General features: G+C 39.8%; 1 protein-coding gene across 12 annotated transcripts in view; it reads right to left on the bottom strand.

The window, feature by feature from the left end:
- Window positions 1-16,028, bottom strand: part of SCEL (sciellin) — a 133,457-nt gene that overhangs the window by 73,757 nt on the left and 43,672 nt on the right. The window lies entirely within an intron of this gene.

Here is a 16,028-nt window from a genome sequence, read left to right as displayed (position 1 = left end):
GAGCTCTAAACTTTAAATAAGTCAAATTACAGGTATTTTTAAAGTTCATTTAATCAGATTTTTGGAAACCCTGTCTTCCTCAACTATAGTTTGAAACATAAGGTGTTCTTGAAACAGCTTAATATTTTACTAGACTGTCTCACTCAAGTTGTGACATTTTGGGTCAGCAGCGCATAGCACAGTAAATGGTTCTTGGGCATTAACATATAAGCTTCCTTAGGAATTATGCCAACTATCAAGCTGCTACGGAAACAGCAAGAAAGGTTTTTAATTCCACAGACCTCAAGGAGAAGTTGATTTGAAGCTCTTAACTAAATCGGACTTAAATATTGTCAGCACAGGCCAGTTTGATGCTGGCAAAGCTTACATACACTGTCAGCCTAAACTTTCCAACAAAGTGCCAAGGCAGCCTCTGAGCTGGCATGATTTGATCACCCAGGAACTAGAGCAGGCAATTATGAGCATATATGGGATAGAGTCAGAACTTTACCTAGGGCACGTCACTCCCCCACCCTGAAACTCCCACTTCAGTGTTTCCCCATTATCCTCAAGATAAATTCCATAAAAGTATCCCTGTGATCTAGACTCTCTGTACCCCTCTGGCTTCTGCAGTGCCTTAGGGAGCAGGTAGGCTCTGGGGTCAGGCTGCCTGAATTGCCAGCTGTGTGACAATGGCCTAAACTGATTCCATTTCTTCATTTGTAATAACTCTTCCAATAGGATTGTTGGGGTGTTGTCAGGACTGAATGAAATCATGATTTTATTTAACACATTTATTGGTAGCTTTCTATGCACACGGCACTCTACAAAGTGGATAATTCCCCTGTTCTCAAAAGGCTTTCAATACACAAATAAATATATGACAGATGAAGAAAAGTACTAAGAAGAAAATAAAACAGAGTAAGAGAATATAGAGTGATGGTGTGGGAATACCTGTCTGTGAGGTGAAATTTGAGCCAAGACCTGAAGGAAGTGATAAAATGAGCCATGAGGATATCGGAGGAAGAGCATATAAATATAGGCATCATCAGGTTAGAGATGGCATCTAACCCTTGAAAGTGGATGAGATCACCAAGGAAGTCAGTGCAGGTAGAGACGAAAAGAGGGCCAAGCATTGACCCCTGACCCCTGCAGTGTCCAGACGTCAAGAATAGGAGAAGGAAACAGTAAAAGAGTCTGAAAAGAAGTAGCCAAGGAGAAAAGGAGAGAAATATGAGGGTGTGGTTCTGGGAAGTCAAGTGAGACAAGTGTTTCAAGAAGCATTTGATCTGTCAAGTTGCATTTGGCCATGCCAAATGCTACGGACAGAGCAAATAAAACAAGAGTGGGGAGTTACCATGGTGTTGGCAATATGGTGGTCATTGTTAACCCTGATAAGAGCAGTTTTGATGGAGCAGTGGTGAAAAACCTTCTAGGAGTGGATTTAAGGCAAAATGGGAGGCAGAGGCATTGATGTAGATACTTCTTTTGAGGCATTTTGCAGTGAAGAGGGAAGAGAAAAATGGGAAGCTACCTGAAGGTTGATAGGTCAAGGAAGGTTACTTGAGTATGTAGATATGTTGATGGGAATGATCCAGTTAAGACAGTAAATTTGATGGTACAGGAGAGTGAGCAGAAAATTGCTAGACTTGGGAAACCAGGAGACCTAGGGCACAAGGGGGGAGGTTGGTCTCGGATGAAAGCACAGAGAGCTCACTCATTTGATCCTCACTTCAATCCCAGAGATAAGTATTCTGCTTCTTCCTATTTTACAGATGAAAAGACTGAGGCACAGAAAGTGAAAATAAATAACCCATGATGATACAGCTGGTAAGGGGCAGAGTGAGAAATCCAAACCAGGAAGTCTAGCTCCATAAGCCCTCCCCCAGTGGTGCTGCCTTTCAAGGACTCTTTGGGCAACACCAATGGCTTAGTTGAGGTTAAGGCTCATGGAATTAAAAAAAGGCTAGTAGCCATTGTTTTCTTTTGCCATGTTCAGCTGCTTTAGGAGAAGGAATGGACTAAACAGAGAGTTGGATTTAACGAAGTTTCTAATTCAGCCAAGAAAGTGGAACAAAGAATGATGACAAGGGAAGGGGTACGCAAGGAAGTGATTACAGCGAGGGACTGTGGGATCTGAGATGGACATGGAGGACACTGAGGGTATGAGGGGAGAGGAGCTGTGAAAAGATGGTAGAATCAATGGATCGGTGGTTGTGGTGGGGCTGGAGAACTGGAATTAGAGGACTAGAGGGACTGAGCTGGATAGAGTAGATAAAGTGAGTAGACAGAAAATGGAAGCCAGAAAGGGAAAGCTTTGAAATTGAAGTTCTGTAGTGTGTGTGGTTACTTACAAGGGCAAGATCTACGGGGGGCTGGGGTAGGGCAATGGACAAGATCATTGGAGAGAAGATCAAGAAAGTGAAAGGCCAGGATGGGGAAGGATCCACTACATGGATTTGGAAATCACCAGGCATTATGACAGGAGGGGTGTTTGCGGGAGATGATGAACCCAGGGCCAAAGTCTCCACAGAGTGAGGGTGAGTGGCTCAGAGACCTTCGGATGACTCCAGTGAGGAACAGAAGCTCATGATGGCATGGCTTCAAAGAGGATGAGGAGTTTTAGGGAGGAGGGAGTTAAAATTGATAGGAAGTAGCAATATGGAGCAAACAGGATCCTGCCTCTTCCTCCAGACCCCGTGATACATGGGATTAGAAGAAAAGCAGCCCTCACTGAGAGACGAGCCTGAAGAGGAGCGAGTTTTGATGATACTGGATGATGCATCCAGGAAGGTTCAGTGGACGGGTTCGAGGGGTTGGGATGCTGTTAGGTTGGGTCATGTTCAGCGATGCACAGAGATCTATGGGGATGGTCCAGGTGACAAGAAATGATCTGATCAGGGTTCCCATGGGGATCCATGGCCACAGGGATGGGGGACATGAAGGAATTAGTCCTGAAGCTTTCTGGCAGTGTGGTAGTGAGTTCCTGGGTGATGAGCAGTGGAGAAGCGGACACAGAGCCTGGTGGGTTTTCTGGTTCTTGTGTTGATGGTGGCTTTGAAGCCAGCAGGAGGGCATGCAAAGCATTAGAGCACCTCCTGGCTCAGTTTAAGTGCTATGGCTGTTGTGCTCATCCCATACAAACCCAGCGCTGCAGCTGGGCCAAACCACTTGCACTTCCTAAACCCATCTCACCACAACAGCACATTCTCTCTTCTCTCGGGCATACCTCCTTCTCTCTTTCACCTGGATACTCGCCTTACCCTTCAGACTCTATCTTGGGGATTACTGTCTGTAGTGGTACCCAACACTGTGGTGAATACATTTCTATGTCTTCCCATAGCACACCTTCTTCACAACCCATACCATGCTGTTCTGAATTACACAGAATTTTTTTGTTTCCACCCTGGCTGCACTGAAAGCCCTAAAAGGATAGTTGTATCCCAAGTACTAGGATTATATATGATGTTGGTGCCCAAGAAAGATGTGTTGAAAGGTGAAGGGATTGGCTGAAATCCTATTTGGTAAGGAGGAAAATGGGTACTGAAGAGCAGCCTAAAACTTTTAAAATCTGTTCAAGTTTAGCTGTCCCATAGAAGTCCATTGTCCATTGTTGATTCCACTACCTAATACCTAGTAGATGCTGGGCGCTCAGATGAGCTATTGAGTAACATGATATGCCTGGAAAAAAATAATTTACAGGAAAATAGTCGCCCCATTCTAACCTAATGTTACATTTTACAATTAGATGCTATTTTATTTATATTGATTACCATCATCTTCCCTTCTCAAAACATATCCCTGCGTTGGGAATAATGTAATGTCACTCAAGTGATAATGTGTGTTTCATGTATCTGTGTTGATTAGCTGATTATATGCTTCTCTTCCAGGTATAGAGGAAAGGGTAAAAGGTGGTCAGTCCCAGCTATTAATGACAAGGCACTGGATATCTGAAAACAGGCAGGAGAGCAGTAACAAGAAGGAAGGGAGGATTACAAAAAAGGAGACAAGGGATGGTGCCCAACTTTGCTTATGCCAGAATCACACTGATAAAAAGCTAAATTTCTTCCATGTAAAGTGGCTAAGCCCTCAAAGAGGTGGGTAAATATTGACTGGGTGTGTCTGAGAGTCAAAGATGAGTAGAGAAGAAGATCTGGGTGCACAGGAAAGAGATGGCTTGGGGAAAGAAAAGGTAGGCGTGCAGTTGTGAAGGCTAGGAAAAGCAGAGGAGCGTATTTATTTCTGAGGGTGATGCATTTACATGCCTGTTGGCCTGGGCCAGGGCAAGTCCACACTGAGGGCAATCCACCTCAAAGGAGCTTTCATTTGCATCCCTGCAGTGACAGCCACAGATGACAGAACCCCGGCCCTGGGGACAATGAGAGGAGTCATTCATGCCGTGCCAGGAGCTCGAGGCCATGCCAAGCAGGGGCATTAGAATGTGAGAGCGAGGCAGGAAGCTGTGGCCCGGAATGTTTTAAAGAGACAAAAATGAGAGACATTCATGTGGAATGATCCTGTTTGAACATCACTTTGAGACACACTGTTTAAGCTTGGATGAGTCGACCCTGGTTCTCCCCTCTGTCTTTCCCTCAACCCCATAAGACATTTGCAGGGTCAATGACACCACACTAGTGGCTATAATTGTAAAGAATAATTTTCAGGAATCAAAAGGCAGCTTTCCCCAGCAACATGTGAAAACTTGCAGGTTGTAGCCCAAAGGCCAGAGCTAATAGAAATAACACTGTCAACTTGTTCATATTTCCTCATTTTAATATGCTGCTGCAAAGATCACTTTTTTGCATTACGGCTTTTTTCGAAAACATGCTTGGCTCTGTGACTTCTGTTCCAGACCTACTTTGAGAAGAACATTTCTATTACTCAGCACAGGTCAAGGTTGAAAGAATAATTGACTCTAAGAGTTGATGGTGAGTTTTCTTTTCACTTTCCATTATGCTTAGCTTTTGTGTCCCACAAATAGAATTTTTATTCCAACAATGGCAAAGGAGAGGGAAATTATATTTTTTGAGTAACATGCCAACTTGACCAAGTTCTCACATACTTTATTTTATTCAATGCACACATCTATCCTGTGGAGTGTATATGGTTTTTTTTTTTTCACTGAGTCTAAAAAAAGGTGAGTAATTTGCCCTGGATCACACTGTTAGTGACTCAGCCAAGGTTTTAACCTAGTCTTTCTCATGTCAAATCCCATGCTTTTTCCTCTATCACACTGTATCAAACCAATACTCTTCCAGGTATGACCAGTGAAAATCTAAGAACAATAGGTTGTCCTGCATTATTTCCTTGCCCAAGAAAGCATCAGTTCAAAAAGCACTTATTCCACAACTGCCCTAGTTATAATGTTAGGACACATAACAATGTATGAGGCAAAGTTGGGCATTCAAAGACTAGAAAAGGTGTGGTGTGGTCCATGGTCTCAAAGAGCTTACAGAATGCAAGGCATTCTAAAGATTCAAAAGAATCTTTAGATTCTTCGCTCAAAAGAATGATTGCTGTAACAATGTCTTACTTTCAGTGGCCAAGGACCATTTCAATGAGCCACACCACAACAATGGAGCATGCACTGGACTAAAATTCCAGAGACCTAGGTTTTAGACCAGTTTTGCCACTAACTTTGATTTGATCCTGGAAAGAACACTGATCCTCTCTGAAGAATCTGCTTCTTCATTTACAAAAGGATGAGACTGGTCCAGATCTGTGGCTGGTAAACCACTGCATGACCATGGGAAGGCAGAGTGATTGCAAGGAATCCTCAGTTCCACAGAGCCCTGAGGACTTACTATGGATTAAGTACCTTGAACATTCATATACTGCGCTTTCTAAATGTGTGTAGATTCAGTTGTGGTTAATAAAATGTAAATTAGTATAATATAGGTTGGATCTATAAGAGCTCAAATAAACTTTAGCTGCCAATAGACACAGAGGGACAGAAAATTTCAAGTATTGCAGAATTCATAGCAGCACATTCTGAATTAGCTTTCTCCTCATTCTATTCAAACAAGACTTTTCAAAAATAATAAACCTTGACTCAGGTTAATGTTCTAATTACTTTGAATGTCTATAATGTGTATTCTAGGGATTCAGATAAGATTTTTAAATCACTATACTTTGACATTTTACTGAGAGTATTAGACTCCTAATTTTTACACGACAGATTCTAGTTAATACAAGAAGGTTTTTGTTGAGATAGAAATAAATATATAGTATGATTTAATTTAGGGTGACAGCAAACTTTGTAGAAGGTTTGGTACCAACAGAGTTAAAAATGTTGCAGCATAATTAGAAAGGCTACATTTTACCGTTTATAGCTACAGACAGAAAAATATAATTGTAGTGCAAGGTTGCCATGGCAACCCACTTCTCAATCAGGATTTTTTTCCTCCTTCAAATCTACCAATCAGCTACGTGGAAGTGAAAACCACTGAAAGAGAAGAGGTTGAAACAAACATGGATGGGAAATTATGTAGCAAGCATTTAACAATATGATAATTTCCTATGTGTGTTTCCACTATTTTAATTTTATCACATATTATATAGTTTCTTTTCTGTCTTTGGAAATGACTGCAGAAAAAAACACATTGGTTTTTTGGTGGTGGTGATGGCTTCACTATTGCTCCTGAATCACTAGAATGGGTAACATCATAAACATTCATATTGTCTGTTAAACAACTGCCTAAACTGGGCTTCAGTGCATTTCTTAAATGAGCTTCATATGCCATTTAAGCACTGCATCTCTAAGTCACCTAAATACAGAATCAGAAGCACTTGAATTTACCATGAACAGAATACCAATATTGAAAGGTGGGTTCTGAAATCAGAAGCAACTTTATTATCAACTTCCTAGAAATGCTGTGTCTATATTTTATTGTGATTTGACTGAGCATCTCTCATGAATGGCACCTATCATCCACGCCATTGGCTCAAGCCCTGGCAAATGCTATCAATCTTTTGAAAGACTCAAAGATGAGAAAAAGTTTAAGAACTTGAAAAATTAAGACACACTCTAGTGCTTGCTGACAAACTGCTTTGTGTCAGGCTTTCTGATAAATCTTAAAATGAAAAAAGTGGGAAAGGAAAAACTTTCACTGGCTCTGACCTTCTAAATTTCTGTACTGATGACATGTATATTTTCTTTTATACATATTTCAGAATCTTTAGTACACAGAGCTCAAATTACATAAAAGCAAAGCACTAACTCTTAGAATAGAAGCAATCTTCTGAAAAGGTACCTAAGCTTATCACAAATTACAAATATCTACCCATAATGTCTTACACAAAAAGGCATTTTTCTACATGGCATTGAATTTGTAATTACTGGATTTACTGCTATCACTAAACATAACTGATAATGGATGAGTGCAGAGAATGCCTCTTAGATAGGAATCCCATAGTTCTACACACACGAATAGACGCAAGCATGTGTGAGCTCGCATGCGCACACATGCTCAGAGCCCATGCTCTCTGGCATTAGAACCTTTGCTCCTCCTCTCCTTTCTGCTTGGAATGGCTCCATCCCCACCTCGCCTCTGCACCTGGCTTACTCTTATTTCATTCTTTAAGGTTTACCTCAGGCATGTCCTCTTTTGACCCCACTGTACCCCAAACACATCCTCTATTGCCTCCCTCTCCATGCTCCATATTCTGTGGCTATGTCAACCTCAGTGTTTATCACCCCCCAGGACCCGCTCTCAGTCAGGGCCTGCCTTCATGTGTGGCACTCCTGTCTCAAAATGACTCCCTGACAGACTTCGAGTTTCTTGAAATAGGGGCTGGATCTTACTCATTTTTGTATTCCTGGCCTCTAGCAAAGTCCTTTGCTAGCACATAGTCAGAGCTCAACAAACGTTTTGGAAAGAGAGAGAAAGAGGGATGTTTAAACAGTCATCATATCTTAAACACAGAGAATAAAGCCTAATGACAAAGAGACAATAACGGGTCAAGGGAAACTCCTTATCTTGTAAATACTAAGATGTATTGGGCTTCCCTGGTGGTGCAGTGGTTAAGAATCCGCCTGCCAATGCAGGGGACACAGGTTTGAGCCCTGGTCCCGGAAGATCCCACATGCTGCGGAACAACTAAGCCCGTGCAACACAACTACTGGAGGCCATGCACCTAGAGCCCGTGCTCTGCAACAAGAGTAGCCACCGCAATGAGAAGCCCGCGCACCGCAACGAAGAGTAGCCCCCGCTCACCGCAACGAAGAGTAGCCCCCGCTCACCACAACTAGAGAAAGCCCGCGCGCAGCAACGAAGACCCAACACAGCCAAAAATAAATAAATAGATTTTTTAAAAAGAACCTATTAAGATGTATTAAAATTAATCAATCAATATGTACTTATTGATAAATTACTATGGGTAAATTTATTGATGAGTCAAAGGGTTATAAGATGATGCCATCTAGTTGATGAGTATGCCTGCAAAAAGTAATGTTTCAAGGTAATGCACAATTAATTGCCAAGTGAGGGTTGCAGACAATAAACTAACTTTCTGAGTTCAAAGGATTAAAAACAACCTTTTGGCCTAAGAAAGCTGTGTGGAGGAATTAAGATTCAGACCAGACTCTGAAGGATGGGCTGGTTTTGGATGGTAGAATGCGCCCACCTCCTCTACCTTCACCCTGCCTACCTCTCATCACACCTCACCTTAACCACGTAATTGCACTAGTTATCTTCCGGTTTCTCCTCTACCATTGGATGTGTAGAAACATCATGCTTCAACTTTCATTTTCTTCTCATTTAGTATTTTCTCCATAGGTAACCTCTCTTTGAATATACTACATTTAAAATCTTTGGAATCGTTCCCAAATCTGGATCTCAGGCACCAACCTCTCACCTAAACACCTCTCCCGTTTTTCACTGCTTGGAAATTAACCTCCACAAATACATCCTTTCAGTATCCCAGACCACTTGCTCAAACCAATGCACATTCAGCTTCTTACAACCAATTGTGTACTCCCAATTCTGCTCCCATTTCTTCCTATCTCGGTTGGTGGCATCATTATGCCTAAAATCACCCTGGGCTTGAAAACCTGGCATTGTGTAACTCCTCTGCTTCCCCCAAATCCCACACCTCTTTCAGGATCTTTCCCCTGAATCCTCTGTTAGAAGTTCTCCCTACCACATCAGAGCTCCCAGAAAATGTTGATGCTTTTCTCATGATCACATAGCTGATGTTGTGTTATGGTTACCTGTGCATCCATATTATCAACTTTTGGAGCTATAAAATCCTCCAAGCTGCTGCTGCCCTTCAGAGTTCTCTGACCCAGGAACTGCCCACCATGCTGCTGAGCGTTGACACCGAGACATGTAGGCTCCCTCTGTGATCCTTCTCTCTCTCAGGAGTTCCCTTGCCCTCCTCCCCTTTTGGGTTATGGCCCCTGTGCTGTTATCTTTGGAAGGTTTCATGCTGGGAATGACGCCCTCTCCATGCAAACCTGTCAAAGCACTTGGTTTGCTACTGCCCACCCCGCAGTGGTCATACCTTTTTCTTTGATGAGCACCGTGAAGTCCCTGGAATTCACTACAATGACTATTGAATAAGGGGAGTAAGGGAGACAGTTTTGGTGTTTTAAGTGTGGATGATTGAATGTTTATTTTGTTTTGACACAAGAAAATAATTTTATTTTAAAAGGTAGCATATAATACCTCCCAAAGAGTGGATATGTCATTGTGTATGGTTGTGAGGATGAGATTCTCTGAGGATAGCCTGGGACAGCAAAAGACAACTAAACTACCAGGCATAAGTAATTAATAAGAATTTAGGGGTTGGGGGTTAGAGGGGAGATAAGAAGAAAGGAAAGTGAAAAAGAGAAAAAGAGAGATGGAAGAAAGAAGAAGGGGGGCTGCTGAGCAAAATAGCAACAGGGTCAGGCTTGTAGAGAAATGTCAACCAATGAGAAATGGTCAATTACAGGAGTGGCCAAAGAACTTACAAACAGGAATTTCTAAAACTACATTTTACATCGTTTGGTCTGGGCTTTTACAATGTGTTGCTACTCCCAACATCCCATATCTTTATTTAAACGTTAATGCAAATGGTATTTGGACAAATCAAGGAAAAGAAGCTGCCATCCTCAATGTCTGAGTTAATGTGGAGAAAAAAGAACAGAACAGAGATCAGTCAGAAGTGCCAATTTGAAGAGAGATCGTATCAAAACATGGTCCCAAGAACATAGTGCCCTGGATGGGGGAGAAGACAGCATACCGGGCAGAGGAAACCTTATATGCTAAGGGGCTGTAGAAGGTGGAAGTATAGCACATTTAACACAGATTAAGTGACTGGAACAGAGGGCAAGGGGGAATGACGAGGGATGGAAGGGAAGTAAGGACAGGCAGTTAATGCTAAGGATTTGGGCCTTTATTCTAAGAACAATGAAGAGTCATATTTTTATTTAGGAGGGTGATATGCTCCAATTATCCTTCTAAAAATATCAGTCTGGCAACTGTGTAGGCAAGAGATTAGGGGAGTGGATATCAGGGTGAATAAAGGGAGAATATTTAGGTAGCTATTGTTGTAGTTCAGGGTAGATATGATGATATAAATGGAGAGAGGTATGTAGATTCAAGAGGCATTTGGGAGGTAAATTGACAGGATTTGCTGATGGATTGGATATTGGTGGTTAAGGAGAGAAAGGTATAAAAAAGACTTCAAGATTTCAAGGACATCAATTGACTGAAGGATAGTGTTATTGAGATAGAGGACAAGGTTAGTGAAGAGAATTATGAATTTCATTTTGAACCTGTTGAGTCTGCAATACTTTCGGGATATTTAAGTGAAGGTGTCAAGTAGGCAGTTGACTAACCAAAGGTAACTCAGAGACAAGGTGTGGAGTGGATATAAACGAAGGAGTCAGGAGCATACAAGTGGCCGCTGAAGCCATGGGCATGGATGATGTGTCAAAAGGCAGAGCACTGAACAAAAAGAGAAGAGGGATATTAAGTCTTTAGGAACATCAACATTTAAGGGCTTGGTAGAGGATGGTGAGGTAGCAAAGGCAGCTGAGATAAAATGGCTAGAGAAATATAGGCACACCTCAGAGATATTGTGGGTTCAATTCCAGATCACTTCAATAAAGTGAATATCGCAATAAAGCAAGTCACAACTAGTTTTTTGATTTCCCAACACATATCAAAGGTATGTTTACACTACACTGTAGTCTATTAAGTGTGCAATAGCATTATGTCTAAAAAAATGATGTACACACCTTAATTAAAAATACTGTATTGCTAAAAAATGCTAACCATCGTCTGAGCTTTCAGCATGTCACAATCTTTTTGTAACATCAACATCAAAGGTCATTGATCATGGATCACCATAATAAATACAATAATAACAAAAAAGTTTGAAATATTGTGAGAATTATCAAAATGTGACACAGAGACGTGAAGTGAGCAAATGCTTTTGGAAAAACGGCTCTAATGCACAGGGTCCCCACAAAACTTCAATTTGTAAAAAACACAGTATCTGCAAAGCACAATAAAGCAAAGTGAAATTAAACAAGGTATGCCTGTAAACAACAACAACAAACAACAACAACAAACAACCCAGGAGTGTGTTGGGGTTTGTGGGAGAAGGATGATTTCAGAAGACAATGAGAGACAAGATTTTTAAAGGCATGAATAGCCAGTGGCACCTTTTGAAAGGTCAGTTAGTCATAGGGACGGATATGTCAACAAGAATGTATCAGCAAGGTCATTAGTGACCTTGAGGAGAGTTGTTTCCATGAACTAATGGTAGGAACCAGAAAATGAAGGTGGCCAGTGTCATCAACTCTTCTGAGAAATTTGACTGTGATGGAGAGACAGGGTGCCAGTTAAACAGATTTATGAGATTAGGTTATTAATTTTTAGAGGCTGTTTTTTAAGATGAAAGGGATTTGAACATGGAAGAGGGGGGGAAACAGTGAAGCAGGGGTTTGATCATATAGGTAGGAGAGACAGATCAATGTAATGAGGAACAAAAATTATAACGCTAAAGCTTGATTCAGCCCTGATTAAAATGAAAAGAAATTACAGGTGCTGATGGCATTTGAAAAGATGATTTCAGAGGAAATAATCTTGTTGACACAGGTTGGTCATTCAAAACACTATGTTGGTGGTTTCCCTTCTCAATAAGAGAAGGAAGAGAAGATCAGAGAACATTTACATCCAATGACCAAGGTGCGTGAAATCAGCTAGAAAAAGTTTTATTTAAGCTCAGAACTTTACCTGCTATGTCTTACTATCATGAATTACAGCTTCTCTCTTTAATCTTGTTTTATCAAAAAGGGAGCAAGAGGCTTTCAAAGATATTTGACTTTTAACTCCAAAATTTTGTTTGATCTCCCAGATCTTAACCCTCTTATTGCAAGACTAATGTATTTCATACATAAAATGATACTTGTTTTAAGAAATTGCTTTTTTTGGCGGGGGGGTGGGATAAATTAGGAGATTGGGATTGACATATATACACTAATACATATAAAATAGATAACTAATAAAAAAATCCAATTTAAAAATGTGAAAAAAAAATCTTAACCACAATTATTTTCATTTTTATAAATCCCTCTATCTTTTGTCCCAAGCTTCCATATTTTTATATTACTGTATTTGTGATATGCATTTAATTTTAATTCTGTTTTTTCTTTTTAAAATTATAACATCATAATTTCCCAAGTTTTTATGTAGTTTGTATAATATAATTTCATAATACTTATTTTGACCTTCTTATAATTCAATTATGTTTCCTGCCCAACCTTTCTAGTAGTGAATTTTATAAGTTTACTACCAACTCAGTGAAGTAAAAATTCATTTTATTTGTTGCTCAATCATTAAAAAAATATTGCTTTTTTTCTTCTTTAGCTATAAGATATGGTTATTTTAGAAAATTAAATATGCTCATTTAATCTCTAGTTGAACTCACCAACCTTATGTTAATTATATAGAGAGAATTACACGTAGATATAGTTCTAGATGTCGATGTAGAAATACATATAGACATAAACACAGACTTACAGAGTCATAGGTATAAATATACATATAAATATAGATAACAGTGTGATATCATGGGTTCTTCTGTTGATAAAAAAGCTTAAGACCCTTTGGGTACAGCTTATATCATGCCTGTAATAGATTTTAATCCAAACACAACTAAGTTTGGTTCTTCCACACTATGTAAGTCAAGAAAGGAACAACTGAGGGATGGATGGGATGGTCCATGGTATCAAAGATCATGGAGAGGTCAAGGGGGAACAAAGTTTGGGAAAATGACCCATTCCTGTAATGATTGGGACTGGGTGTGTAGGAGAAAATGAAATCTCTGGGAAAGATTAGGTGATGGAAAAAATGAAGGTTCACAAAATGAAGAACAGAAATGAGAGTGAGAGTGTTGGTATTAAGGGGAAATTCTTTTGCATAAGATAGGAGGGGAAGGGAAGGGAGAAGGAGACCAGTGAATAAGCAAAGGTTGAAGGGAAATAAGCTTAGCATTGAGCTATTAGTGAGTAATAAAAACCGTAGTCCTCCATTTTTATCTGTTTTTGACCTATTTTCATTTTCTTTTTGTTCTTCTGGGGACAAAGATCTCTTTTTGAAGCCTTTGCTTCCTTTCATCATTTAATAATTGCTTCTATTTTTCAGCTTTTACTAAAAAGCCTATTTCTCAGCCCTGAGAATGCACTGACATTAAAGGTGAGAAACAGAAATTGTACTTTGAGCTCTTCCAAAGAAAAGCACTTTAGAAATCAAAGGCATTGCTATATTGTTATTATTCTCTCCTTCCCCTGAAAGCTTGGCATGACCTTAGCTCTGATCCTTGAAGAGAAGTCTTTCAGTTTAGCCATTATATTAATAATCTGTGACTCTAAAAAAGGAATGGATATCTAAATTCACCAACCTTACCCAATAATCTTCCCTCTCCCTTAGTTCCGGTGCTAGGGATCTGATCCAAGAATCAGAAATAGGAGCATTGTAACTTATTTTATCTTCCATGTAAATCACATCCAGCTATGAATAAATCGGAAGGGCATATAGCCAAGCACTATCAGTTCTGTGCAAACAGAGATCCACAGCTGAATGGGCATTGAACACATGAGATGTTAGCTCATGAATAATCCTTTTGTATCTTTACACAGTTATATAAACAGTTGTTTATTATGATGATGATTTACATTAATAATGGAATAATAAATAGAAGATAAAAATAACAAGTTATTTTGGAAATAAGTGATAAATATTTCTAAGTGTCAGTTACTGTCTATCAAGAAAAAAATGGATGGATCTCACAGTATTATCTTACAATAGTAAATAGCAAAACCCGTAGTTAATATTTTCCCACTTAGGTAGCTCTATGAAAGGTATCACTCATGGAGAAATAGCTAAACACAGCCTGAGGAGAAAGGAGGTTTTAAACCAGAAATATAATCCATATTTGGCAATTCATATAATTGTAAATCACCCGTAGATGAACAGGTTTTAAAAGAAAGTATTTTAAAAGGTGAATGTAATTCCAAGTTGTGATTGTTCAACATGTTCAATAATTTTATATATGTGTTATACACATATAATAAATACATATGTACACACACATACATGCAGATGCAGCCAGAAGTATGAACAAGACAACTTGAGCTCTCTGTGTCTATTAGTCAACTAAAATTTATTTATGTCCTTACAGATTCAACTTAAATTATAAGACATTTATTTCCAAATATTCCTATTATTTGGAATATTCCTATTCCAAATATTCCTATTATTTGGAAATAAAAGAGACATTAAAAGCCTGTGCAACAGATGAAAACTTTTGGAAATAAAACAATCTCATATGAAACAAGCACACTGTTTCATAACTCTTTTCCAGTTGTTGAACTGGGACAATAAAGCCCATTTAAACATGGAAATATTTGGTGAAGATAATCTAGGGGTTGATGACATAAAAACAATTTTGGATACCCTAAAGCAAAACCAGCTAGGAGACCTATTTTCCTTCGAGTGTTAGTGATGACATCGATTATGGGAGTCCTACACTTGTGTCTACTTCTTTGAAGGCTCAAATGCAGGCTCCGTGTTTTGTTCACTGATATCTCCCAAGATCCTAGAATGATATCTGGCATACAGTAATCACTTATTAAATATTTATTAAGTTAAATAGTTGTTGACATTCCCAGCATGGAAATTGTAGAACAAGGTGTCTTCCTCATGCTCTGTAATTTTACCTGTAACTATTGCTCTCAACAACAACAAAAAAGTAGAAAAAAAAGCAAAACAAAACAAAAACAAACAAACAAAAAAACCCCCACTCATCTGTCACTTAAAGTTTACGAAGAACTTGCCATACCTATTCCCATCCAGACATCTGGGCTCACCATAGCCAAAAATCGCTGTGCACCAGGAGCCCACACTGGAGCACCACCAACTAGTGTTTGCCTCTGTTCTCTCCTCTGCTACCCTTATGGATTGAATTATGTCCTCTCCAAATTCATGTGTTGGAGTCCTAACCCTCAGTGCCTCAGAATGTGACCTAATTTGGAAATAGGGTCATTGCAGACGTAAGTAGTTAAGTTAGGATGAGATCATACCAGAGGTGGTTGGGCCCCATATCTGATATGACTGGTGTCATTGTAAGAAGGGGAAAGTTGGACACAGACACGCACACAGGGAGAACACCACGTAAAGATGAAGGCAGAGATTGGGATGGTGCTTATACAAACTAGGGAACACCAAAGATGGCTAGGAAAACACCAGAAGCCAGGAGAAAGGGTGGAACAGATCCCTTCTCACAACCCTCAGAAGGAACCCTGCTGACACCCTGATCTTGGACTTCTAGCCTGCAGAACTGTAAGACAATAAATTTCTTTTAAGCTACCCACTTTATGGTACTTTGTTACAGCAACCCTTAGCAAACTAAAAATACAGGCACTTACTCCTCAAAACTTGTCAGATTTCCTACCAGGGGCACATGTATCCTGACCTCACTTTCACTGGGCACTGTCTTATTCAGTGCTCAGAGTTCACAAAATTGCCTCCAGTTTATTCCAAAGCATCCACAAT

The sequence above is a fragment of the Balaenoptera musculus genome, chromosome 18, assembly GCF_009873245.2.
Source record: "Balaenoptera musculus isolate JJ_BM4_2016_0621 chromosome 18, mBalMus1.pri.v3, whole genome shotgun sequence".
In the NCBI taxonomy this organism is placed as follows: Eukaryota; Metazoa; Chordata; class Mammalia; order Artiodactyla; family Balaenopteridae; genus Balaenoptera; species Balaenoptera musculus.
The sequence above is the reverse complement of the archived record's forward strand: the minus strand, read 5'-3'. Positions and strand labels throughout refer to the sequence as shown.